General features: G+C 33.4%; 1 protein-coding gene across 1 annotated transcript in view; it reads left to right on the top strand.

The window, feature by feature from the left end:
- CFAP47 (cilia and flagella associated protein 47) overlaps positions 1-25,653 on the top strand; it is an 857,531-nt gene that overhangs the window by 457,996 nt on the left and 373,882 nt on the right. The gene's annotated exons all lie outside the window — the stretch shown is intronic.

Here is a 25,653-nt window from a genome sequence, read left to right as displayed (position 1 = left end):
GATAGGTATTGGAACCTAGTCTGATTATGTTTAAAATGATCAAGTTGGTCAGGATGAGTTCTCAGGTCCTTTCAACTCTGGGGTCCTATCATCCTTTGCCCTATGAGCATGTCATTTTTCTCATTTTACAGGTGAGGAAACTGGTATCAAAGACGCTGTCTGTAGAATATAACTCTAAAGTAGTAGAGCTGACTTTCACCAAAAAAAGCCTTCTTTAATTCTCATTATGATGCCTTTACTAGTGGAAAAATACTGGAATTCAACATGCATGATTCTCCTTAAAATACATTTTCAATCTAGAAACCAATCCAGTCATTCATTTGGAATGAGTCCAAAGGAAAGTTATATTGCCTCTGGTAATTTAAACTGAACTAAATATTGATTTACAGAAAAAAAAACCAACTTTCCTCCAAAATCTTCATATTGATAAGGAAATATCCCATCTTTTCTACCTTTTTGTGGCTAAGCTACTTGAGAAGGCTTTCTACAATAGGGGCCCCATGTATAGTCCTCTCACTCTCGCCTTTGACTTTCTACAGCCTGGTACTCCCCAGTTATCAATGATCTCTTAATTGCCAAATCTAATGTCTTTTTCTCAATTTTCCTTCTTCTTGACCTCTCTGAAGTCTTTAATACTGTCAATCAATAACTCTCTTCTCCTTGATGCTTTCTTCTCTTTAGCTTTTTAGGACACTATTCACTCCTGGTTCTCCTCCTACTTACCTGACTAATCTTCCTCAGTCTCCTTTGCTGGATCTTCATCCAGGTCATGCCGACTTGCTGTGAGTGTCTCACAGTACTCTGTCCTGGGTCTTCTTTTATTTTTCCTCTGTACTGTTTCACTGGGTGAATGGATTCAAATGTCATCTCTACGCTAATGATTCTCAAATCTACTGATGGAGCCCTAATCTCTCAGATGGACTCCATCCAGTCTTGCACCTTCAGTGACATTTCAAACCGGATGTCCTCTAAACATCTTAAACTCAACATATGCAAAACTGAGCTTAAAATTTTTCCTTCCAAATCTTCCACCTTCCACAATGCTCTGTTACTATTAAGGGTACCACCATCCTCCCAGATTTCTAGGCTCACAATTTGGGCATCTTCTTTCGCTCTTCACTGTTTCTCAGATGTCCCCCATCGAGGATGTCACCAACACCCATTGATTTCACCTTTGTAACAGCTCTAGAATATTTCCCCTTCTTGTCTCTGATATGTTGCCAACTTGGTGTAGGCCCTCCTCTTCTCGTATCTACACTATTGTAATACTGTGCTGGCCAGTCTGCCTGCCACAAGTCTCTCTCCAATTCAATCTATCCTTTGCTCAGCCACCAAAGTAAATGTTTTAAAGTCCAGGACTGATCATGTCACTTCTCTCTTCTACATCCTTTGACTCCCTATCACTTCCAGGTCAAATGCAACATCCTCTGTTTAGCATTTAAAGGCATTTATAATTTACCTCTCCTCCTACTGCCAAGCTTTCTAGATATTTTGCACCTCAAACTCTCCCATATACTTTTTAATTGAGTGATAATGAATGACCTCCTTGCTGTTACTTTCAGGAGATATTCCATCTCCTGAATACAGGCATTTTTCAATGACTGTCCCCATGCCTGGAATACTTTTTCTCCCCATCTCTGGCTCCTGACTTCCCTGGTTTCCTCGAGGTCAAATCCTACCTTCTATAGGAAGCCTTTCCCAATCTTCCTCGATTCTAATGCTTTATCTTTATTGATTTTTTTATCTTGTATTTAGCTTTCTTATACATGTTTATTTATATATTGTCTCCTCCATTGGACTGTGGGCTCCTCAGGATCAGGGTTTCTCTTTTGCTTTCTCTTTGTGTCCCCAGCACTTAGCACAGTGGGAGGCACACAGTAGGTACTTTAATTTTTATTTACTGACTAATGCTAGTTTAAAAATATGTAAAATCACACACATGCATTCTTCAGTATTATACATTAGGCTTTTTTGAATAGTCTGTTTAAGACTTTACCTCTCATTTTATCCTCAAATTAAATTTTGGCCTGACAAATTGCAGGCAATTGAAAAATATTGAAACTTTATCCACTTAGAAATTAAAATATGGACCCTGATCTGATAATTGCAGTATTAGCTTGATGTAGAAATGATGTATGAATGTTTTAGTCTTTCTACTGATTTTTTCTCAGACTTGGAGCAGAAATAGAGTGTATTAGCGACAGCATACTGTAAAACATGAAGACTTAATTGCTTTTTTGATAACTTTAAAGTGACCTGTCTAGTATGGATGAGAATTGAAATGTGAAAGGCTAATTTTACTGTCAAATATTGTCATATTAGTGATGTACTAAATAAATTGCATAAAATAAGCAAGATTCATTCTTAAATACCAATAAATACTTCATGTAAAATCACTTAAATTCCCATTTTTCTTAGTATAATGCGTTATGTTTTTTATAGAACTAATTTTGGAGAGAGTTTGACTACATAGAACCTAGAGGCTAAGCTGTACTTTGGCAGCAGTAATTATGGAATTTAGTTTAATCTCAATAATTATAAATATGAAATGTAATTTAAAAAGAAAATTTAGAAAAATAAACAGCTTAAAATATGAATATGTATTAAATGAATTGCCCTTAATATAGCATTAACTTTAGAAATATAGGGAACTAATTAATGTAAGGAGTATGGCGGACAATATAATTTGCTTAATTGGTACATTAGTTTGCTAAAGTACAACCTACAAAGGTCCATAGCAACTGAGCAGCTACACTCACTGTGTATCCTTTTATATTCTTTATCTATTCATGCATATGTATATATGCATATACATAGATATACACATAGATATCTTATTTTGTAACTATAGTCAACAAATATATGATTCTCTTCATTTTTTATCTTCACATTTCCCAAATTTCTCTATAGTCTTTGTTTTTATCTATCTAAAATACTGTCAATATTCCATTTTATTGCTATAATGCATTTTACTTAGTAATTTTCTAATAGGCTTATTTGCAGGGTTTTTTCAGTTATATAGAACATAGCTTAATACTTGTGAACAAATAATTCTTTCTCAATGAATTCGTTATATCAGGATACTATGATTATTGGGTCAAAGATTTGATAACTCTTGTATTGCCATATTAATCACCAAAAAATCACTCTATTCACAATTCCACTACTACCTGTTTCTGCAGAATCCTATCATTACTGAATTGTGGAACTTTGACTCATATTTGACACTTTGATGAATGTTAAATGATAGCTCAACATTGTTTTAATTTGCAGGCTAACTATATAAGTGTCATCTTTAATGCCTTACTCTCTCATTCGCCATATACAATCAATTGCCAATTCCTATCTTTTCTACCTTTGTACTATTTCTCATATACTCTCCCTTCTCTTCTCAAACACTGCAGCCACTCTGGTGCAGTCCCTTATTAGCTAATATCTGGACTTTTGCAATATCCTGTTCATTGGTCTTTCTGTCTTAAGTATCTCCTCACTCTAGTCCATCCTTCACTAGGCTGTAAAAATGATCCTCTTAAAAAGTACAGGTCTGACAATATCTACCTTATATTCAGTAGACTCTTAATAGCACACTATTGCCCACAGGACCAAATACAGAGTATTTCAAAAGTCCACTTATATTTTTGGGACACTTTGTATATGAAAGCTTAAGACTCTTATACTTTAACGTATTAAAGCAAAAAAACTGTACTAAGACTTTTGGGATATCCAGTATAAAATTCTCTGACTGCCTTTTAAACACTTCATAACTTGGCCATTTCCTCTATTTTTAGCTTTCTTATACCTTACTCCCCTATATACATTTTCACTAATTGTCCCTCATGCCTAGAACACTCTTCCTCTTCATCTGTACTAGGTTCCGTGGCTTTCTTCAAGTCTCATTCACAATCTCACCTGTTATAAGAACCTTTTCTAATCCATTTTCATTGCAATACCTTCCCTCTGAGATCACTCCCAAATATCCTATATATTTGTACATAGTTGCTTAACTGTTGTCTCCCCTATTTAACTGTGAGCTTCTTGAAAACAAGGATTGTTTTTTGCCTTTTTTTGTATCCCCAAGGCTTAGCATAGTACCTGGTAAATAGTAGGCACTTAATAAAGGTTAATTAGCTGATTAATAATGATTTTCAAATGATTATTTACAATCAGTCTTTAATTATTTATATCCTTTGGGCACTTATTCATTTGGACATGTATTCATTCATTTACTCCAATTCATTCATTTATTCACTGAGTTTTCCTATAAATATTTTTATCATTTTCTTATAATTTTGGGGTAATTTTTAAAAAGGTTCAGTTTTAAACTTCCATCAACAGAAAATACATGAAAAAGGAAACAATACAATTAAAAATAATAACAAAAATCCAAGCAATAGAAAAAATACAAAAAAAAGATTGACAAATATTTGCACATACTTTTGCGGATTGTTTATTTTAATCAGCCAATCAACAAGTTTCTACTTCATTCCAGATATTATGCAAGTCTGGTAGATACACAGACAAAAGTGAAAAAGTCCCTGCCCTCAGAGTACTTAGTAGAAACGCAATGTATACAGATATAAAACAGAAAAAAGGGGAATTTGTTGGGGAAAGGAACTAGAAGCCAGGGGCATGAGGGGAAGGTTACCATAAAAAAATGGTGTGTGGAAGAAAACTAAGAATTCCAAGAGGTGGAAACATGGAAGATGTACCTTCTAGGCATGAAAGAAAGCCAATTAAAGACATAGAGACAAGAGATGAAGTTTCTTTCATTATACAAAAACAGCAAGAAGATTAATTTGCAAAACTCTATATACATTCTGTCTATTATTTTTATTCCCTCATAGTCTTTATCACCATAATTTGAGTACAGGAATTAACAAAATTCCAAGAGATAAAGCAAGTAGTATAATTATTCACAACTATCATAGGGAAATTAAGAATCCAAAAGATCCAAATTGTACTAAAATAAAACTGCTGTGGTTCAAAATCTAAAATCCTTTCAATAACCTCATAAATTTAGGATATCCTTTATTCTCTAATATACTTTACCAAATTATGGATACTTCCAGATCAATCAGGAAGAAAAAAAGAGTCAATAAAAGAACATATATTCTGGATATCTTCATGCTGTGTAATTTCTAATCAAATTAAGCTGAATTTGAACATTTATAGTATTGAAAACTCACAAATAGAGGTGAGGCTATGGCATTTACATTTTTACACTTCAGTATTTAAAATCTTACATTTTGATGTAAGAACAAACAATTTATCTATCTAAAATTCAAGGCAAGCTATTAATCAAGTGAAATTTTAAAACTTGCTCTATTTGCTACTGTCTCATTAATTCCATGATATTAATGAGGCTTTTTTTTCTTGAGTTGGGATTTATTTTATGAGACAATGTATTTCATAGATTTATTCTTCTGTTAAGATACCAGAATTTTATAGCCCATTGCATACTTACTTCAATATATTTTTCAAGATAAAACTTAATTTATAAATTTCATGATTAAATAGGTGAGATTTTGTTTTAAATACTTTTGAAACCCATCTATAATAACAATATTTACTGGAGAATGGAGAAAGTGAAGGAAGAGCAAGAGGGTAATAAAGCAATCCAACCCAAATGAACACAAAAATGTTACAATAAAAAAGGAAAGCCAGGAGACAAATCACTACATTAATTCTTTACATATATACAAGCATCCTCTTCTTTATATTAAGTTATACATTTTATGTCATATCAACTGCATTGTTTTCAAGTTACGCTGCAAATGTCAATGGCTGCTTTCTCTATACAGATAAAAATTTCATAAATTTACAGAATCTATGTTACTTTTACATATGAGACTTTAAAATCTAAAATCAATTCTCTTAATATATTATAAATGACCAAGGATTTATATTAAACATAAACACAGTTCCCACTTGTTTTTAGTTGGCAGCCTTCTTCAACATTGTTGTAAAGAAAAAAAAAAGTTGATGTTTTAGTTAAATCAAGGACCTGAAACTTCTCTACTACCCATCTTAAAAACATAGGTTCAAATTAATGAAATAGGCTTTCATGTTATTATACTCACTTTTCTTTGCAATTTGACTCCTTAGTTTATCATTCAAAAGAAATTGCTTTCACTGAAATTGGAAATGTTCTTTTATCTCTGCTTTTTATACTACGTGCATGGTCTCTATGCCATAACATATTGTCAATTTTTGTAAAAGTTCCATGTGGTGCTTTAAATTATCCAGCTTCCATTTGGTTTATTTTTCTATTAGATGTGTTCAATAGAGAAAAAGACATTCAAGTTTTCTACTCGTATTTTGTTACTCTGACTACCTTCTTTTATATCAGCTAATTTTTCCTTGGTGAATGTTGATGCCAAGCATATTACTAGCATGTTACTTTACATATCTATCTATCTATCTATCTATCTATATATATATACATACATATATATAGCATATTCCTTTTTAAATATTTGTTTTTTCTTATTTTTTTAGTATAACATAATTTCCTTGTTTATTTCTGTTTATTTTGCAAGTTCTTTTTGCTTTATATGATAGCATTATCGCAACTCCTCTTTTTTGTTTTTTTGTTCTCACTATTCTTTTATTTATTTATTTTTGGGTGAGGCAAATGGGGGTTAAGTGACTTGCCCAGAGTCACACAGCTAGTAAGTGTTATGTGTCTGAAGCTGGATTTGACTTCAGGTCCTCCTGACTCCAGGGCCAGGGCTCTATCCACTGTGCCACTGAGCTGCCCTATCACTATTCGTAATATATGTGCTGTATTAGACGTTGTTGAAGATCATCTCCTCTTGAATTCTCCCTTGTCTCTGAGGTTTAGTTGATATTATTCTTATGTGGTTCTCATCCTACTTGTCTAACTAGTCCTTCTTAATCCTTTTTTTTTGGGGGGGGGAGCTGGTTTATTTTCTATCATGCTGCTAACTGTGGATATTCTCACAGCCTCTGTCCCAGGCACCTTTAATTTCTCTTTCTTTATTCTCTTAATGGTCTTAATGGTCTCATCAACTCCAATGGATTAAATGATCATCTATTGGCTGATGATTCTCATAGCTACACATTCACCTGTAATCTCTCCCTTGAGATTCAGGCCCACATCACGAGATGCCTGTTAAACATTTCAAACTGGAAATCATAGAGGCATTTCAAACTGATCATGTTCAAAAGGAGGCATTGTATTTTCCCCTAAATCCACATTCTCTTTCAAACTTCTCTGATTTGGGCAAAAGCTCCATCATTCTTGTTTTTCAGGTTAAGCATCTTGGGGTCATTCTATTACTCTCCCTCACCTCTCAGTTGCCAAATCTTGCCATTTTTGCCTCTGCAACATCTCTGTATTCACATAGCTACCACCTTTGTCGAGGTCCTTATAACCTGCAGTAAAAATTATTGAAATAGCCTTCTCATTTGTCTCCCTGACTCAAGTCTTTTCCCATTCTGTACATCTTATAAATGACTGTTGAAGCCATTCATTGAGCATGAATCAGGATGTCAACTCCTCATCCCCCACTTATTAAACTATAGTAGCTCCCCATTTACTCTAGGGTCAAATATAAACTCTAGTTTTTTAAAGACCTTCAAACCTTGCCCCATCTTATTCTTCTAGTCTTATTGTATATTACTCCCTTTCCTGTACTCTGTGACCCAGAGAAAAATGGCCCTCTCTTTATTCTTCACGCATGAAGGTCCATCTCCTGTCTCTGTGTGATAAGTGTCATCTCAGCTCCTTCCCACTGCATCATTGGTAGATTAGATCAGTCTTCAGGTGATGGGACTAGTTTCCAGGCAAACGGAGTTGTTACAACAGTAGAGATTGATGAATGGAATGTGGGCAGTGAGTGAAATTGTAAGGATGCAGGTACAAATCACAAGAATAGAACTGTGACCCAAATGAACTGAGGTTACACTTGCAGGGGTAAGGACTTTAGACTCACACAGAGAACAATATTAAATCTTTGTTGGCTTGATTAAGTCTTAACAAATAGAATTAAAAATCAGTTTTCAGTTTCACACTGTCCCCTATACTGGGACTGCACTCCCTGCTTTGCCTCATACAATCCCTTTCTATCCCTCCAAGGTACAGCTCAAGTATAATCTACATGAAATGTTTCCTGGATCCCACAATCCCCCAGCTGCTAGTGCCCTACTTCCCAAAGTATCTCATCATTGCCTAGATATTTATACTTTATATAAATACATACATATATATATATATATATATATACGTATATGTATATATGTGTGTGTGTATGTATTGTTCTTTGCAGACCAGTATAGGTGCTTGTGGTCTTTCTTGTTAGACTGTGAATCCCTTTGAAAATAGGGCTTGTTTCTTCACAGAATTTGTATCCTCAGTACCTATCACATTAATAAATACATATTTGATTAATTGATTGAGTAATAAGAAACAAAGAAAATGTCAACAATAGGTATTTCTATAATTTCTTAACATTTACGGGGTACTTGATCTTGGGTCATTTGAAGAGGCTAAACTTGTAAGGCTGAACTGTTATCTTTTCAAATTTAGAGTTATTTTTCCTCTTGTGATGTGCATTTAAAATTCTGAATTCTATCCCATTGTTTGAAATAAGAATTCCCTTTTCAAATATTAGCACAGGTTCTGAATATTTTAACATTAATTCTGTATACTTTCCAGTTTCAAAATTGTAACTTCATCATTTTCATTCATAGCATATAATTATGTTAAAATTAGTTTGAGTGTTTTCATTCATTGCTTTCAATATTTTTTTTTTTGTGGAACCTGCATGATTTTACATTCCTATAGGAAAAAAAAACTTTCCCAAATAACTTTTTCAAATATATTTGAAGTATCATATTATATACATCTTTGGGATGCACAATATTATGTGTGTATGTATGTGTGTTTACATACACACACATATATACACATACACATATATATTTTCCCCTTCTGGTATAAAATATGCTTTAATCACAATAGAAAAAGGTCAACTGAAATGAAAATTTACAGAAATCATTGCTACCAAAGTGATTTTTCTAAAGTGCAGGTTTAATGATCATTCCGCCCCCCAATAATCTTAATAATAATCTTCAGTAAATTCCTGTGGCTCCCTATCACTTCTAGGATCAAATATAAATATAAAACCTTGTTTGGCTAATAAAGCCCTCAATAACCTGGCCCCTGTGTTCACTTTATTCTCCTTGATATACTCAGTGATCCAGAATCCCTAGCTTCTTTGGTATTCTTTTCACAAGACACTCCATCTCTAGACTCTGGGCAATTTTTGTTTTTTTCTTTGTTCTGCAATACTCTCTCTACTCAATTCTACTTCCTGACTTCCCTGGCTTCCTTCAAGTTTCATTCAGTTAATATTCTTTGTTGTTGAGTCATTTCAGTTGTGTCTGACTCTTTGTAATCCCAATTAGGGTTTTCTTGGCAAAGATACTGGAGTGGTCTGCCATTTCCTTCTACAGCTCATTTTACAGATAATGGAAACTGAGGCAAATAACATTAAGTGACTTGTTCAAGGTCACACAGCTAGTAAGTGTCTGAGGCTGGATTTGAAGACCTGAAGGTCTTCCTAACTTCAGGCCTAGTGCTCTATCCACTGTACCACCAATAAATATTCTACCTTCTGCAAAAAACTTTTCCTTATCCACCTTCCCTGTAGTAAAGACTGCCTTCCCTCTGGCATTGTATCCTATCCACCCTGTATCAGTTTTATTTGTACATAATGATTTGCATTTTTTTTGTCTGTGTATTAGAATGGGAGCTCCTTGAGGGCAGTGACAATTTTTGCCTTTGAATTCTCAATGATTAGCAGAAGGTCTGGCACAAAGGAAACCTTAATAAATAATAAAAACTTTTTGACTGACTAGTTACCAGACGTGGGCTTGTCTTTTGCTTGTCTTTGCAAAGGCCTTGGGGGAAGGAAATTAAAACAAAATTAATTTAATATTAATCACATCAAGAAAGAGAAAATGCAAGGCTTCCCTCTCTCTACCACCCTGATAGAATATGTGAATATAGATAATTTTGCCTCATTTTTTTGGTCTATACTTATTTTTTCACCTTTTGTTTTATTGTAATAGTTAGCATTTCTACTATATCATATACTATCAGAGACTGTGGGCAACTTTGCTTTTTACCAATTCAATTGTAAGGGCTTTTAGAGTCTCTCCTTTAGAAATACTGATAGTTCCTAGTTATAGTTAGAAACTGTTTATCACAGTCTGTAAATAAGAAGTCCACTTATGACTTATGATTTTTACTGTTGTTAAGAAATAAGTGTTATATTTTGCCAGACATTTTTCTGTTGATAGGGAAATTTCTCTTGGTATCTATTGATAGGAAATATTATATATAGTCTATTAAGAGCTATACTCAGAGTCAAGAAGACTTGAATTCAACTAATTTCATTGATGTATACTGGCTATATGACCTTGGGCAAGTCATTAGATTCTGGATTCTGTAGGTACCTCTAGAAAACCATAAGTTGTAAATAAATTAAAAAGTAGAGAAAGTTCCTTACCAAGAGCTCTTTACTTTGATGAGATCACATATCCAGTCAAAACCAAAACAAAACAGCAATGACAAAAACAAAACTGCTGTTCTAATTTTGTGATTTTTTATTAATAATATGATTTATTACATTTGTTTATAGGGTTTGTAACATTAAGCTATCCTTTCATTCTTGGTATAAATCTCAATAATTTTGGGATGGATAATTTGGGTCTATAATTTTGTCATTGCCTGTGTGCTAATATTTTATTTAATGTTTTTGTCAAAATTTATTAGTGATGTTGGCCTATATATTTTTGTTTTATCTTTTGCTTTTGAGAATCAGCATTATATTTATCTCATATATTTCTTAAGGTTTTTTGAATGTATTTTTTCAAATACTTTGTATGAGGTTTCGTTAATAGAATTTGCTTATAATTTTATCTGGGCCCTAGTTTATTTTTTTTGAAATTTATTTACAAGTTATTCCTTTTCTGTTTCTGATATTAATTTATTTAGACTCTCCATTTCTTATTCTGTTAGTAAGGGTATTTATTTAATTATTGAGAAATAGTCATGAATTTCTTTTCGTAGTTTTACAGAATTACGGGTTTAGAGGTAGAAGGGACACTGGAAGTCATCTAGTAGAACCTCCTACTTCTGTACCTTACTTTTCCAATAAGGAAATTGAGGCCCCAAAAGTTTAAGCAGCAGGCTTAAGGTCATGCCGATAGTAAGTGGTAGGACAGGAATTCAAATTCAGTTCCTGTTATTCCAAGTTCAATATTATACTGCCCCTTATATTTATAGGGGTTTTTAGGGGGAGGCATATGGTGTTGTTCAGTCATGTCCAACTCTTTGTTACCTTATGGACCAATACTGTCCATGGGACTTGCTTGGCAAAGATACAGGAGTAGTTTGCTATTTCCTTTTCTAGTGGATATAGGGAAACAGAGGTTAAGTGACTTGCCCAGGGTCACACAGCTAGCAAGTATGTAAAACTGCATTTGACCTCAGGTCTTCCAGACTCCAGGACAAGCATTTAGCCACTGAACCATCTAGCTCATAGAATGGCATATAATAAGGTTTAATTGATTCTAATAGATTCCTTTAATTGTTATTCATTTGTTGTGAGCTCTACCTTTTAACTTTGTATTTAAAAAATATTTTCTCTGTCTTTCTGATCAAAGTAATGAATCGTAAACCTATTTTTATTAATCTTAGAAAACTGTCTTTCTTTTCAGTTACCTGCTATTAATGTTTACAAATAGTATTCTATGATTTGCAGATTTCATTTTTATGTTTATGGTGAGGTTATTAATTTGAAAATTTTCTCATTGTTAGGTGTTTTTGAAATTAATCAATCACTTCTTTTTCTCTGTGGTTCATCTCAATGTTCAGAGAGACAAATTTCCCCCAAGGGCTGCTTTAGCTACATTTCATAGATTTCTTGGTATACTGTTTCACTGTTATAATTTTCTTCGGTTGATTTATTGTTTCTAAGATTTATTTTTGATGCACTGAATTAGGGCTACTCACTACAGCAATTTAAATAAAAATTATTTGTTTGACTTGTAGTTTTGAAAAGAAGAGAATTGATCACTTTATCCTATCCATTTCAGTGCCTGTATTTGGTAGCAAAGGCCTTCTCAAATGGATGATTATATGGTAATTATATGGTATATGTACTAGGAAAGGGGAAAAAAGAAAACAAACACAAGATCGAAATCATTTATTAAACCATTTTTTTTTAGAGTTGATTAAGTCCTCAGCAGGGCTCTAGATGTGAGGGGGTGCTGAAGTAGCTTATGAGTTAATGTTCATTTTGGGGTAGTGATATAGCACCCTTAAAGATGGTGGAAAGGTGATAACTTTTAATACAAGGGAAGCTGCAGCTCTGACATATATTAGGAATGTTCCTTTATTGCTTAGGGTTTCCAGAGTGGTGTTTGGTAGGGAAGTAATATGTAATCTGTTACCTCTGCTTCTAGATCTTTGCTTTAGCCATTTTTAAGCATTATAATTAGTTAAAGGGGCTTAAAAAGCTAAGAAGGGCTTTGGGGAGAATCTGACATATCATGGCTGATTTGAGGCCTGTTCTTTTATAAATAAGAGCTTGCTCTTTATGGCTTTTTATAGATCTTTCTTGTTTCGCCCTATGGGCCAATAGGTGGCTCAAATGGATAGAATACCAGGTCTGCAGTCGGAGAAACTCATCTTCATGACTGCAGATCTGGTGTCAGACACTTATTAGCTGTGTGGCCTTAGGCAAATCACCTAACCTTGTTTGCCTCACTTTCCTTTCTGTAAAATGAGCCAGAGAAGAAAATGGCAAAAAGCATTAGTGTTTTTGACAAGAAAACCCCAAATGGGGTCATAAAGAATTAGACACTAATGAAAAACAACTGAATAATAAACATTCTGCCCCATTCAATAGAAAAAGAAATAAATTGTAGAATTTAGCAGAAAATATATGCAATACCTTGCTACAATTATTAATGTATTTTAAGTCAGGGGCAGTTTAATACTCTGAAAGTCAGTGGTTCTCACTTCTGTGGCTTTTGGTTTATTTTAGGTGGAGTTAGAATATAATCACAATTGAAGCAAGATTCAAGTTGCTGTAAGCATTTGGGTGAGGAAGCAGGAGACAATATTGTAGTATATGTAAATAGAAAGGCACTTGGAGGGAGAGTTGAGGAAAGAGCAGACCCTTTTCTTGGAGTTTCCCTCAGTTCCTGATTGGGTACATCTGGAGGCATTAGTCAATGTCTTTTGCTCTGGAGGGCATATGGCCTTCTTCAACATCTCCTTTTTTTCTGCCACAACCAATCCTACCTTCTCTTTCTCATTTTGCTAGTTGCTTTGGGGCTGTGAATTCTTTCTACCTTACCTTTATATCGCCCACTGCTTACTCTCCACTTCCATACCTTTGGAATCTCTACTCAGTTCTGAGATAGCTCCACTTTTTTTTTTTTTTGACAAATTCCTCAAGACATGACCAAGTCTTTTAGCAGTGACTGGGATTGATTCATAGGAATATACAATCCCTGTTCATACTCATTTATGATAGATTTAATCAAGAAGTAATTCATCATACATTGGATAGAGCCATGTGATTGGAATCAGAAAGACTCATCTTCCTGGATAAATCTGGCCTCAGACACTTACTAGCTTTGTGACCCTTGGCAAATCACTTCACCCCAATTTCCTCAGTTCCTCATCTGTAAAAATAAGCTGGAGAAGAAAATGGCAAACTACTCCAGTATCTTTGCCAAGAAAATCCCAAAATGGGGTCATGGAGAGTTGGACACGTCTGAACAGCAACATTTTTATTTAAAATTTTCTTTTAAGTGGGCTGGGATAATAAATGGAACCCCTTTCTTACATATGCACACAGAAAGTAAAATAAAGAGGTTGATTTTTCATGTGGCATTGTGATCTAATAGATAGCTAGTCAGTTTCTGAACTAGAAAAACCTTGGTTCATGTCCAGGTTCTGATACCTTGACTGTGTTATATTGGACAAGCCTCATACCATCTCTGTGCCTTTCCTATTTTTATAGTTTAAGTGGCAGAGAAGGCATCAACTTGCATTGGTATAGACTATAGAGGGAGCATCTGACCAAAGGCTCCTTTTACTGACAAAATGATTTATTTCTCATAAAGAAAATTTTGTTTAATAAAAAACATTTTTAGTATCTTGAAGTTGTTAAATGTTTAAATAAATTAATGAGAACTTGGAATCTGTTTCTGGTAAAACAACAGTTTTATTCTTGACATAGTTTTTGAAAGAAATAATCACATATGATGTTCAGCCCTTCAGTTTGTTTCTTTCTTTGGATCTGATTGGGAGTAGAGCTCAGAATCCTAATTAACAGAGATAGTTGTTATAATTAGAATTAAAGCCTTGTGAGTACATTTAGTAATTACAGGATAAGCTTCACCAAAGACATATCTTTTTTTTTCTTTAAATAGAAATCAATTTGGAGATTTTTTGGTTCTTGTGGGAAACAACTAACTCATTTTCACTGGATTGTAGTTGCTGATTTTTTTTTCCTGGCTTAAGGCTTAAGGGTTTCCTATCCAAATCCAGCTTATTTTGTTTTGGTCAGTAGGAATTATTCTTTCAACTATCCCTTTCAGATTCTTCATTTGCACTGTAATATTACCTTACCTGTCCCTAGCCCCTCGCTCTTCTTTATCCAATCAACATTTTTTTGTTTCATTTTTACTGCTACTTTTGGAGTATTTCAGTAGTGTGATAGTTGTATAGCAAACTTTACCCTTACCCCTTGATAGGCTTCTTGTACCTGCTGACTACGTATAAATCCCAGTTTGAGAATCCCTGTCTTAAACCAGAATGTTTCTTCATCATATTATGGGTTTTACTGTGTGTTCCCATTTCCTCAATCTCTTCACCTGGCCGAGGTCCTTCCTCTTTCTATTTCTTCTGATCTTCTCTTAGCTCTGAAATTACCAGAGTTACTGATTTTCTGATCCCTCAGCACAGAGACCCTCCAGAGAGTGGAAGGGAACTAGCAGCCACATATAGTTCTCATTTATTAGCATGGACCAGAGCAGCCAGGAAACTTGTCTGATAATAACTTGATGGCCCTTTCCCCTTGGTGTACCAACCCAGATAGTGTGGAAGCTATCAGGCAATCCAGGACTCTTCAGGACTTGAATCCAGGACTAATTCCCCCCAGAATGGACTTAGATTTGGAGATCCTTGCTGGATCTTATTTTGTATATTTTCCCCCATGGCATTTCCACCCTCTGATTTCTTTTCATTCTTTTATTTCTTGATATTTTACTCCATTTGGCACAGTTTCTTATTATTCTTGAGACTAAATTTAGACTACTTCAATACTCAATTCAAGTTGAATCATGTTATAGTCCTTTAGGAGATTCTTAAAACACCCACACACCCACACACCTACATACAGAAAAGACCCAAATTTGAGCCAAGTACTTCACATGAATCCCTAAAGATTGTTCTTATAGGTCTCCTGAATCCCCATTGGCATGTGGGTAGGCTTGGAGGGGGAGAAGGCCCTAGACAATTTTGAAAGATGGTAGTAATCCTTGTGGTCCCTGAGACATATTTTGAGAAGATTTAACAAATGCTTTACTTTTTTGGTTCAGTAAGTCAGCTTTAAATACATTCTTACTTGTTGAAAATCATTGTTCATTCAGTGAAGCACAACTATGAATTATAAATAAAGTATACTTTGAAAATTTTGTGATTTGAAGGTTAGTATACTGGAAAGACATATGTTATGACACTGACAGTAAGAAAACTTCATCTAAGCAATTGCAGATATGCTTTCATTCAGCTTTGGTAAAGGCCTGGCGTCCAAGAACTTTTTAATGTCTAAATAAAATGCTTTAATATGTACATAATAAAGTTGTTCTTACGCTCCGCTATATTGTTCCTATATTAAAACAAGAAAGAAATAGGCTTTATAGTCAATGTTATGCCACTGCCACAAATGATAAAACTTTCTAGCAAGATATTTTATCTGAGTTGCTATCTTTAGAATGACGAACAGCCCAAAACCTGATTTCTGGTACTGTATAGAATGTAAATTGCTGTTTGTCATATGAAATTCCAGGCACTGAGGAAAATGAGTGCCATTATATTTTACATTTTTATTTGAACTTTATCGACGTATTTGCATCAGCAAAATTTCATTTCTTATGCTTCTCAGCTTGCTACATTACTGTTACTGTGTTGTAAAGGAACAAATTCAAAAATCAAATAATTCATTTTTCAGTGTTTTCTTAAAATATCACTTTGGGAACATTTCAAGGACTACGCTTATATATCTCAATTGATTTTTAACGTTAAGCTTTACTGTATGTAATGCATGACCCAATAACCATAACACTTTTGGCTTAAAAGTAGTAATTTATCACATATAAAATCACCTAAAATAGGTATATTCCATTATGATTTTTTGATGAAATTATTTCCAAAAATTAATTTCTAAAATATTTCAAAACCAGATTCTCTTTTATAAAGAATAGTTACATTTAATTTGTAATAATAATTTTGTAAAATATATTATGCTCTTATTTATAAATCTAACCATTTCCCCCCATTCATTGAATGACTAGTTTATGCCTACTCTGTGTCTTCACCAAGGCTAGCCTTTCTACTCGTACCCTTGACCTCGTCTCTTCTCATCTCTTCTGAAAGATTGCCCACAAAATTGTCTCTCTCTAAAATTTTCAGTATTTCCCTTCCTTCAGGCTCAAGTCCTCCTCTTCATTTTTCTGGCCTTAAAACATTGCCAGGTCTCCCCTATACTGCCTGGATATACTCTTCTTGTCTGCTTTTTTTAAGCATACCTAGTTTCTTTCAAAGTTAGTTTAACATCCCTAAGGGAGGAGAAGAACATATCTGTGATGGGAGATAGTAAATTTGGAGAAATTTTGTTCATTGTAGGACCACTTTCTGTAAGAGTCTGTGGCTCCATGGAAAACATTTTGCTTCATGAGGAGGTAAATTGGAGCCAGGGTAAATGGCATTTAGAAGTGTGTGAAAACATGGCTCCAAGGATAAAATGGTACGGTCAGTGGCAAGGAGAATGATCATTGAAGAGAAGGGGGTAAAATTAGACTATATAATTTTGGGAACAGGAACTTTTTCCATGAGGCACTGTTTCTTTCAACATTAACAACTTCTTTCAGTATTTCTAAGAGTGATATTTTCTAAGAGTGAGGCACGACAGGAAAAATAGGTCAACAGGGCAAAGATCTATAAAAGGAAATAACATAAAAATTGATTTAAAAAGGGAACTCAAGCCTGATACTTTAGAAGCTTTAACTCCATGAAGGATGCAAAGAGAAGAGGGAATAAATAAGAATATAGATTGGTTTTCTTGGATTTTCAAAGGAATTCTATCACATTTTAAAAGAACAATGAATATTTATACAAGGCAAATTTTGAAAAAAAAAGTTGAGAAAGCTATACTAAGTTCCTATTTAGATACAAAAAGTACTAATGACTAAACCAAGGATAAAACAAAGAAAGGGAACTCAAGACTTAAGCCATTACTGCATACCAGTCCAAATTTTTTAAATGAAATCCTGGCAAAAAGACTAAAATAATGTATGTAGAAAATCATTCATTATTATTAAATTGGATTTCTATCAGGCCTACAAGTATTGTTCAACATTAAGAAAATAATTAACATAATCACATTCAAAATTTCTGAGCTTCACAATTATCTTATTTTATTCTATTTTTAATTTATGGAATTTATTAGAAAACAAGCATTTTCATAATAGTACAATAAAAAAGAGGATTGTATACGAAACTGCAGATATATGCACAACTTGCTATTCCTTTCTGACTTCATTCACAATTATCGTAATAGATGCAGAAAGAACTCTTGACAAAATATTGAACTCATTTAGGTGAAAAAAATCTTTAAAAGTATAGAAATAGAAATAGTGTTTTTACTATGATAAAAAGCATCTAAAACAAAAAGTTAACAATATATTCAGTGGAGAAACACTATAAGGTTTCCCAAGAAATACTGGAATAAAGTAAAGATGCTTCTCTCCATTTTTTCAATTAACAAACATTTATTTACTTATCCTGTTACCACTATTCTTCCACTGGAAAACAAACAAAAATGCATAGCAAAACAAAACAAATTCTCACATTGAACATGTCCAAAAATAAAACTTCTTGAATCCATCATTCTTCTCTAAGGTTGTTATCTTTTCCAACTATTTTTGAAAATAGTTTTATGATTGCTAGCAATAGCAGTAAGACAAAAGAATGAAGTTAAAGACATAAGATAGGCAAAGAGGAGACAAAATTATTTTTATCTGCCGATGACATGATGGCTTATTTAGGATATCCAACAAAATGAGAAAATGAATAGCTTTAGTAAATTTGTTTTTTACTGAATAAACTCACAAAATCAACAACATTTTTATATAGTAATAACAAAATCCTGGAGGAAATGAAAAACATTTAATATAATTAAAACATACAAATAGTATCTGAGAGCCAATTTATGAAAAACCATAGTCAATTCATATATTATATATATACATATATATGTATATATATATATGTATATAATTTCAAAGTTCTTCTTAAAGAAATAAGGAACTTAATAGCAGGAGAAAATTCAGTGCTTTTCCCTGGGCTGTGGCAATATAACAAAAATTGCAGTGGTACCAAAGTTCCTTTATAGATTTAGTGCTATACCAATGAAAAACAAAAATCACTATGGAATAACCAAAGATCTAGACTGTCAAGTAAAATAATTATAAAAGTGGGAATGAAGGGACATCTGTATTTCCTGATCTCAAGCTATATTGTAAAGTAGCAATCATCAAAATTATTTGGTACTATTTAAAAAATAGAAAAGTAGATTAGTGAGACAGATTAGACAAATAAGATTTAGAAATAATAGAACTCCATAAACCTGAAAAAAATGTATTACCTAGGAATAAATGATCTATTTGATAATAATTTTTAGGAAAACTAGAAGACTATCTGGAAGAAATTAGGTTAAGACCAATATCTCATATTACATTCCACAATAATTTGAAAATAAATGTATATGTGATCCAAATACCAAAAATCATATCATAAAATTATATGAAAAATAGATTAAATATGTTTCTTATTAAATACATGTTACATACTTATAGCTACCTATATGTAAGGAGAGAATGGCTACCTATATGTAAGGAGAGAATAGCTAGACTAATTATAGTACATTAAAGTAATGGAATGTTACTTTTCTGAAAAAAAAATGATCCACATGATGGATACTGAAAATTGTGGAAGTACTTCTATACACTGTTAGAAAGCAAAGTAAGCATAACAAGAAAAATAATATGCAAATGACTAAGATTATGCAAATGAAAAGAACAACAATAAAAGAATAGAAACTAAGCACTTCTCTTAAGTCAGAATCCAAATTTAGACTGCCTCAGATGCTTATTATTTGAACTCACTTGGAGAAGTTAATTTTCCTTCCTGTGTTTCAGTTTTTTCATCTGTAAATGAGGAGCACGTACAAGAGGATATTGTAGACTTTTTCAAGTTTTAGATCTACAATCATATGATCCTCATGGCAGAGAAATAGGGTACTACCAGGTCACAATATGATAAACATTTTGAGCTGTGGTTTGTGAATTGGATATTTTGTTTAATTGCATTGAGACAAAAAAAAATCAGTAATTTAAAAAAAAGTCTATTTAACTTAAATGACAGGATAGGCTATGAGGCAATAGTATCGAGAAGAGAATGTTCAAAGCATTGAAAATGACCTGGAAAACAGTTTGGAAGAAACTAGGTATAGACCAAAATCTCCAACCATATACCAGTATAAAATCAAAATGGGTATATGATTTATATATGAAGAGTGATACCATAGGCAAATTAAGAGAGCATGGAATAGTTTACCTGTCAAATCTATGGATAAGGGAGGAATTTAGAATCTAACCAGACATAGAGACAATTGCAAAATGTAAAATAGGTAATTTTGATTATATAAAATTAAAAAAGTTTTCCACAAACAAAACTAATGCAAGCAAAATTAGAAAGAAAGCAGAAAACTGGGAAAATTTTTTTTGCATTAAGTATTTCTGATAAACATGTAATTTCTCAAATATATAGAGAACTGAGTCAAATTTAGAAGAATGTAAGTAATTCTCCAGTTGATATATGGTCAAATGATCTGAACAGACAGTTTTCAGACAAAGAAATGAAAGCTATCTATAGTCATATGAAAAATGCTCTGAACTACTACCGATTAGAGAAATGCAAATTAAAACAACTCTGAGGTACCAACTCACATCTATCAGATTGGCTGATACTACAAAAAAAAAAGAAATTGATAAATGTTGGAGGGAATGTGAGAAGATTGGGACACTAATGCATTGTTGGTAAAGTTGCAAACTTATCCAACCATTCTGGAGAATAATTTGGGACTATGCCCAAAGGACTATAAAACTGTACATACCTTTTGATTCAACAGTACCACTGCTGGGTCTATATCCTGAAGATATCCAAAGAGAGAGAAAATGACCTATTTGTACCAAAATATTTATAGCAGTTTTTTTTTTTTGTGGTAGCTAAGAATTGGAAATCAGAGTGATGCCCCTCAATTGAGGAATGGCTAAAGAAACTGTGGTATGTGATTATAATGGAATATTATTGTGCTGTAATAAATGAAAAGCAGGATGATTTCAGAAAAAAAAAACCTGTAAGGACTTAATATGAACTGATGCAGAGTGAAGTGAGTAGAAACAGGAGAATATTGTACATGGTAACTACGATATTGTACAATGAAGAATTGTGAATGACGTAACTGTTCTCAGCAATACAATGATCCAAGACAATTCTAAAAGACTTAGGATGGAAAATGCTATCCTCATCCAGAGAAAGAATTATGGAGTCTGATTGCAGATCGAAGCACAGTATTTTCTCTCACTCTCTCTTTTTTTTTCTTCCTTGCAGTTTTTCCCTTTGGTTCTAATTCTTCTTTACACCGTGACTAATGTGGAAATGTGTTTAATATGATTGTACATATATTGCCTTTATCAGATTGCATGCCATCTTGGGGAGGGGGAAGGGGAAGAAGGGGGAGAAAATTTTAAACTCAAAATCTTGTAAAAATGAATGTTGAAAACTAAAAATAAATAAATATTACAAAAGAAAAAACTGATGTTTTCTAAATGCAGACCAAAGCATAATATTTTCACTTTCTTTTTTGTTCAAGGCTTTTTATATAGAATGAATAATATTGATTGCACACGTATGACCTATTCTGATTGCTTACTATTTCAGGGAGGAATAGACAAATCTTTAAAAAACAATTGTTAAAAATTGTTTTAACATGTAATTGAGGAAAATATTGTTAAAAATATGAACAGTGAAAAGGAAGATGATGTGCAATGACAGTCTCTCCTCTTTCACAACTTTACTTAGAAATGGCTCTGAAACTATAAATATGTACATGAGAAGAAATAATCAACATAACTTTCTAAAGAATAAAAGGCTCCAGGTCAATTACATTTCATTTTACAATATTTTGATTGGCTGCATACAAAGAAGAGAAGTAGTAGAACTTTGCGATTTTGATTTGAGGAAGGGTTTTGACTCCATCCCACATAATTGTTCCCATTGACAAAGAAGGACATTATAGACTTAATGGGAATATAGCTAGTTTGAAGTTGACATTCAAAGGCAGTTATCAAAGGTTTTCAAGCACCCTGGAATGTCAGAATAAATGGCATCTCACAAAAAATCAATTCCAGTGACTTTTTGTCTTTTCAATATCCATACTAATTATTACCTTTGATAGAGAGGGGAAAAAAGATGATAAGGGATAACAGAATCACATAATTTTCGAATTAGAAGAGACCTTATCAATTTGCTGGTCGAAGCCTTACCTGAAAGAAAGCCTCTGCATGATATATCCGACAATATAGCAAGGAGTGGAATTCTCTTAGAGACTTCCAATGGGGCCAGGGGAACCTTTGTCTCAAGGAAGTCTATTGTTCAGCTGCAATCATCAGGATAATATTTTTTTCCAGAGAGAATGTTAAAATTTACCTGTTAGTTCTGCTCTAGGCTAAATGGAACAAGACTAATCTTCCTTCCACATGACAGCCGTTAAAGATGGTAGAAATATGTGGTAGAAATATGTTTTGAACTTTTCTGTGTTTTCTGATGAGTTTTGCCAGAGTAAAGATCTGAATTATTTTTTACTAAACAAGAAAGAAGGATAATGAGACAAAACTAGGACATACAACAATTGAAACAACTCAATCCTTAAACTATTTAAACAACTGACACAAATGTGGACAACAAAAATGACATCAACATCAACTATAATAATTTTATTATTAGGAGAAATGATGGCAGATGATTATAAGCAGTTTTGTCTCATATAGGAGAGAGGAGTAGTGTAAGGTTAAACCAGTTTAAAGAAAATTTGGAGATTAAACTAAGCAAAGTCATCCCAAAAGCATTTAAGCATGATTTGAAGGACAACAAAGAAAAAAAAATGAAAATAATAATCGCACCTAATTGACTGGACTCTTTTAAGTATCAAATGAGATATATGAAAAGTGCTTTACAAACCCTAAGGCACTACATAAAAGCTAGTTATTTTTATTTCTACTAGCCTTTTTTCAGTTGTTCACTGAATACTCATTTACTGAGAGAATGTTTTGTCATGCTGTTTCCTACCTGTTGTATTTACTTCTAATAGGGGCCCATGCATCTATTTACATACTGTTCTTCAGAGCTGAAATTAGGTGGGGGGTGGAGACATCAGAGCTTTATACCAATGTAGGAAGTATTTTTTTAATTTAATTTTAAAATTTTGAACTTAAATGCTCAAAATGATTATTTCCATATTTATGGAAAAACACAGTAAGAAAATTCTGTATAAAACCATGAATCTCCATTTCAAATTGCTTGATTTCTTAAAAATCAAATAATAAATTTGTCTTGGTACTTTCAAAACTATTCAGTTTGTCTGTTGTTGTTGTTCACTTGTTTCAGTCATATCCAACCCTTTGTGACTCCATTTGGAGTTTTCTTGGCAAAGATAATGGAGTGGTTTGCCATTTCCTTCTCCAGCCCATTTACAGATGAGGACAGTGAGGAAATCAAGGTTAAGTGATTTGCCCAGAGTCACACGGCTAGTAAGTGTCTGAGATTAGATTTTAATTCAGAAAGATGAGTTTTTCTGACTTAAGGACTGTCATTTTATCCACTGGGACACCTGTGCCTGTACTTCCTTTTAAATTTCCTTCTGTTCTTGCACTTAAAAATTTTAAATGACTTTTTCTTGCACTATTATATCACTATTCCATTTTCTCACTCAATCCCTTCCTCCACAATTAAAAAAAGAGGGAAAAAAAAAACCTTTTGTAATATATTTAAGCAAAACAAATCCATGGACAAAAATGTGTTTCCTTTTGCAACTTGACTCTATTAATTCTCTATCAGGAGTTGGGTAACTTGATTCATCACTGGTCCTTTGATTATATGGTTTATCATTGTTTTGACAGAGTTCTTGTTGTTGCTGCTGAGTTTTATGATAGTTATCTTTATATAAATTCTCTTGGTTATAGTCACTTCAATCTCTGTTTATAATATACAAGATTTTCTGCAGTCATCTCTTTTGTCATTTCTTATGATATAATAATATTCCTTTACATTTTTGCATTTCTATTCCAGTTTTTTTTTTTCATCCATTCCACAACTAATGGACACGTGTTTCAATTCTAGTTCTTTTCTTTCCCTTTAATCTGCCCCCACTCCCTTTAGGATCAAGAAGTTTGTTTTTTCATTTGTCTTTGCTTGCAACTATTTCCTTTCTTTTATCCTCCTCTCTTAATTCCCTCATCTTTTTATCCTCTGATATTTATTTGTTGAGTTTGATAAATTTTTACACCAGCCACTTTTGTGTTTGCCAGTATATATTTGTGTATTTAACCCTCTTTTATCCAGTTTAGATGAGTGAAAATCATCTTATACATGCTTCTCTTACCTTTTCCTCCATCTTCATAAGATAGGTGAATTCTTTCTATCTTTGCCTAATCTTTCTGATAGATCTGGGCAATTATTATTTATGATTTCTTGAAATATAGTGTCTATTTTTATTTGATTGTGGTTTTCAGAGAATTCAATAATATTTAAATATTCTATCCTTGATCTGCTTTCCAAGTCAGTTTTTTTTGATAGCAGATATCTAACTTTTTCCTTTTTTTCTTTTTTTTTTCAATCTTTTGACTTTGTTCTGATGTTTCTTACTGTTTTATGGAATCACTGATCTGTGTTTGACCCATTATAATTATAAGGAAATCCATTGCTTGCATAAAGTCAACCACTTTTCTTGTAAACTATTTAGTCTTCTAGTTCTTTCCCTTCAGAGCTTTTATTTGATTTTTTATCTTTTATTTCTTCTATGTGTTAATTTAGCCCTTGTGGAAAATCTATTTTTTTCTTTGAGTCTTTGCTTATAGTTTTTGGGCAATTATTCTGTCCTTCTAGGCTAGATTTTTGGGTATTTGTTCACTTAATATAATTCTATCTAGTGATCTGTATTTTTTTGTAGTGGTAATTCTTTTGCCCCCACTACCTCAGAGCCAATGCCCTTAGGGAATAAGAGGAGTTTCTAGTCTCCAACATCGGCTCAAAGTCCTACTGATTGTGTTTCCTCACTTTTAAGGGTCTGAGCACCCTCACCGCCCCCACCCCACCCCTGTTCCATTTAACCATGTAATAGTGAGGTTAGCTTTTATAAAGGATTATTTACTTCAAAAATGCAATAAAAACAAATATACAAACATTTAGCCCCTTCTCATTTCACCCACATAGGGATATTTTGCCACATGTTTAACAACAGGGATCTCCAGAAAAAGAAAAAAAAATAAATGTACACACATATTTTTAAATTTATCCTGGATCACTAACACTTTCTTAAGTATAGATGATCAGCAAAAAATCAAGCCTTGAATTGTAGTAATGGTCAGTTTCTGAAGTTTAAATGGTTAACAATGAAAAATTAACAGTCAGTGCCAACAAGCCAGTTAGAGCTGGCTCCAGCACATCTCAGTTTGTCAGGGTTTCCATGCTGGGCAAGCAGCAGCGTCAGGCCTGCACAACCTCTGGCCTGCCAAAGGATTTCGGGCAGCTCGCAAAAAATGTAGAGGACAACATCCTCCATATTTTTCGTGGGGCCCCTGATTTCTTTAGTGGGCCCTTGGGCTAGAAGTGGCCTGTGGGTTACAGGTTGTACAGCCTGAGTTAACAACTAGCCTGGAATCCTGGCTCCGGGGTTCTCATGAATAAAGCTCCCAAGTCTAGGACTCCCTTCACTGCATCTAGACCTGAGGAAGAGAAACCAAACATACCAAAACCCAAAGCCAATTTCTCAGGACAATAGGGCCTAAGTGGCAGGTGGCTCTCCCCACCCTCCTCCTCTTTCTTGTTACCCCTTTCCCCTTGTTTTACCACATGGTACCAATGAGAGAAAGATAGAGGGAGAGAGAGACAGAGAGAGAGAGACAGAGAGAGAGACAGAAAGAGAGTGACAGAGAAAGAGAGAGAGAGAGAGAGAGAGAGAGAGAGAGAGAGAGAGAGAGAGA

Source organism: Vombatus ursinus, unplaced genomic scaffold, assembly GCF_900497805.2.
Source record: "Vombatus ursinus unplaced genomic scaffold, bare-nosed wombat genome assembly UNPS02014809.1, whole genome shotgun sequence".
NCBI classification, from domain to species: Eukaryota; Metazoa; Chordata; class Mammalia; order Diprotodontia; family Vombatidae; genus Vombatus; species Vombatus ursinus.
This window is presented reverse-complemented; position numbering and strand designations above follow the sequence as displayed.